This window comes from Elaeis guineensis, chromosome 7 (assembly GCF_000442705.2).
Source record: "Elaeis guineensis isolate ETL-2024a chromosome 7, EG11, whole genome shotgun sequence".
Lineage (NCBI taxonomy): Eukaryota > Viridiplantae > Streptophyta > Magnoliopsida > Arecales > Arecaceae > Elaeis > Elaeis guineensis.
Genome location: NC_025999.2, coordinates 103,300,269 through 103,304,274, shown reverse-complemented (window position 1 = coordinate 103,304,274; position 4,006 = coordinate 103,300,269).

Here is a 4,006-nt window from a genome sequence, read left to right as displayed (position 1 = left end):
TGCATCTGCGATGACGGGAGTTTATACTCCTTCTACGGCCGAATTTTCGGGCAGAATCCATCGGCCGCCTGGCCGATCGGGCCCCGACCGAAGAAAGGCTAAAAGCCCACGCGGCTATTGCCGCGACTTCCGACCAGGCTACGGCCGGTCGAGGGATATTCGGCTTACCACCGTCTATCACATGATGCGACCTCAGTCGCACCCACTACTCGCCGACCGACCTACGGCCGGCTGAACGACACTCGGCTTGCCACCGTCTGTCGAAAGACACGAAACCCGACGCAAGAGCATGGGGACCCGACTTACTATCCTGCCCCCGACACTGCGCCGGATGATGGCCGACTAAGTGCGTCTACGGAGGTCCGGCCACCGAACCTTTACCAGGTTCGGTCGGCTCCCGGCTTAACAGACGCGCCCGAGTGGCGACTACAATTATTGGAAACCGACATAAAGTCGGGATACAAGCTACTTCGGAACTGTGCAAGCCGTTTAGGTCTTACCGACTTACCCGAGTTGACGACTTCTCTAAGTTGGTGACTAGGGTTCGACATTACAGCGATAAGAAATATTACAACAAGAAGGAAAAGAGAAGACAATTCATTCATTGATTAAAAGAAGTTACAAAGTCGGGCCGAAGCCGATTACATGTATTTTCAAGAAGAAATAAAAGGAGGACAATCGGCTGGACCGATCATTCGTCCTGGATAGTCTCTTCGGCCGACGGAGGATCGGGAAGGATCGGCGTCTCGACCATGAGCGGCGCTGGGTCGACGGCAGAAGGATGTCCTTCAGTCGGCGAAGGACCTCCGGTCGGCTCCGGCTCTGGGACGGCTTCCTCCGATGGGATGACGCCTCCCGACAGATGGTCGGCCTCCTCTTCGGTTCCCTCTTCTTCGGCGAGTAGCGGCGCGACTCGGCTGACGTCCACCTCCGGGTACAAGGCCGTGGACGGCATCCCGACCGTCCTCAAACCCGACCCGGTAGGAGGCGAAGCCCGACTCGAGCATCTCCTCCTTGTACCGGTCGGAGGCCCGGAAGTCTTCAACCGCATGATCGGCCGACTCCCTCGCCGACCGTACTTCGTCCTCAGTATGGGCCAGCTCCTCCCTCGCCAACTCCGCCTCGGCCCTGGCAATTTCGGCGTCGATTTGGGCGATGGACAAGTCCTCTTCGGTTTCCGCGAGCTTCCCCAGGCTGGCCCGAAGTTGCTCGCGCTCCCCTTGGAGTTCGGAGGTGGCACCGTCCCGTTCGCGCCGAAGACGACGCACGACCCGACCTTTGTGCTTGGCCTCCTTCTTGGCCGACCTTAGTTCGGCCATGAGCCGGAGACCTCGTCCGTCAACTTGGCCTCCCGATCGACCGACTCCTGCAGTTGGTCGACCAGTCTCCCTCTCTCGGCCTCGGCCGCTGCCGACCTTTCCTTGAAGGCTGCCCGAACGTCGCCGAACCTTCGGTATCCGGCCTCCAGCTCGGACATGGTGAAGATCAACTGCCGACAGAAAGAAGCCTTGTCAGAATTATGTGGCAAACGAAAATTCTTCTAAGGTAAAAGGTGACGCGAAGCTTACCTCCACCATCGACGGGTAGAACCGCGACAACATTTCGGTCACTTGCCGAGACCGCAACGACTGAACGTCGGTAGGGAGGAGGATCCCCTGGCACAACCTCCTCGCAAGGTTGTGGTCGGCCAAGGCCGACGCACCCTCAGGGTAGTATGCGCTGGGGGGCATTGATCTCTCCTCCTCCGAGGGCTCCATCGGGGCTTTCCCCCGATCAGCTGCCCCGACCGACGGGGCTGCAGCGATGGGACGCTGGAGTTCGACCCGGCGCCCCCCGTTGCGCCAGCGGACGCCTCCGGACGATGTTCGGCTTCCCGAACGACATCCGGCTCCACCCGCGGCGGCGAAACCCGCCGACACCCCTTTCGGCCACTTCCTCGGTCGGCCTCTCCTCGACTCGGACGGTCGGAGCCGCAAGGGCTATGATTGGCTCCGACCCCTCGGTCGCCGACGCTTCCACGGTCGGCTGAACTGGAGCTGGTCTCTTGGAAGGACGCGAAGGGCCAGCCCCCGACGCTGGCCTCTTCCTCGCGGCGGCAAAATGACGAATTTCGGCGTCGGTCGGCCTCATCCTCGGCGGCGTCCCTGCAAAACCTACCAATGTCAGAGGCCGGACCAGAACTACCCTAAAGCCGAATAAAAAGAAAAAGCTGGGGAATCGGACGATACCTATTCGGGGGACCAGACTCAGGCCAGCATCATAGAGAGCTTGCTCGGTAACAAGCTCCCTCTGCTTCGGGACCGACATATCTTTGAGTCGGTGGAAGTCCTCCCGGTCGTCCACGTCGACCCGACTGTTGTCGTTGGCCTCAGTTCGGGGTACACCCCAGCGAGAAGGAAAGCCCCAAGAGGAGGAAGAGGAAACAAAGAAAAACTGGTTCTTCCATCCATGAATGGACGATGGAAGACCGGTTATGAAGGCAAGACCCTTCCGGGGGTTGAAGAGCCACCACCCTCGGGCTTTAGGGTGGGGTCGGAGCACAAAGAAGGCCCGGAAGAGGGAAACGCGGGGTTGGTCGGCAAGAGCTGACACAACAGCGCGAAAGAAATGATTAGCCGGACAGAGTTCGGCGCCAGTTGCGCCGGACAGAGTCCGTAGTAATCAAGCAGATTCCGGACGAACTCCGGAATCGGAAGTCGAAGACCCGCACGAAGGTCCTCAACATACAGCGCCAGGTCGCCGGGCGGAGGGTTGTTGACCCGACCGCCGGCCCCTGGAGCATAGAGCCGAAACTGCTCCGGGATGCGATAGTGCTCCCGAAGCTGATCGACGTTCGGCCCCGAAAGCGAGGAGGCCTCATCTTCCGGAGCCGATCGGGTGTCGTCGGTCGGGTTCCCCGACCGAGCTCCCTGAGTCGGTTTCCTGGTCATTGTGCAGGAACCGAAAGAAGGAAAGAAGAGAAGAAAGCAAGAAGGGGAAGGAGGACCACGAACCCGATGGACCCTCCGGAAGTAGAGAAGAGCTCTGCCCGCGACGACCGAGAAATCGCCCGGACAGAGTTTCCCCAGCAAATGGCAAATGTGGGTCAGGGTCCGGGAGGTCCTATATATATAGGGCCGACCGACGGCCGAGATGCTCCCGCGCCGACCAAAGTCCTCCAGATGCGCGACGCGTGGCGCCCGCCGGTTGGCTAGGATTCGGCGCGCTTCGCCCCGGGACGCCCGCACCGCCCGCATTAAATGCCGGAGCGGGCGCCGGCCAACCACCTGACACGCGGCGCGCGGGGTTGGCTCCGCAGTCGGCCGCCCGCGCCGGTCCGCGTTCCCGATGGGACGCCTCACCCGCGATCGGCGCCGAATATCCGATCGACTGACGCCGTATCGTCCGGCACCCGATCTTCTGACACCGACGTGACGACTGACGACGACAAGACGCGGCGTCTGACACCGGACGCCGGCGCGACTTCTGGCATCGACTAGACGTTCGGATCACTGGGATTCGTGAGGTGTCAGACAACGGATCAGCCGGCGGTACGGTCGGATCTGCACATGCGACAAATCCACTCCCAGTCGCCGGCCTTGCTACCCGAATGAAGGCATCGGCCAGCTCTCCACCCGACTTAGGAGTGGAGGGGGGCAACTGTTGGGGGATACCCACCGACCGACCGACCGACTATCGGAGGGCCCGACCTCGGGCCCGACCGACCGACCGACTATCGGAGGGCCCGACCGTGGCGCCCCGACCGACCGACCGACTATCGGAGGGCCCGACCGGCTGGCGGCCCGACCGACTAACCGACGGCCCGACGAACGACTCTGACTGGCCGATCGTAAGTCGGGCGACAGGCCAACGGACGCCATCAGCGGCTAACGGCCATTCCACGGTCCATTCCCGACCGACTAAACCCAGAGGTCCGGTAGCCGACCCACTTGAAGCTCGCCGACCGACGGAGGAGTCCGACGCCACTCTGCTGGCCACCGACCTTGGGTCGGCCGACTCCACCAAC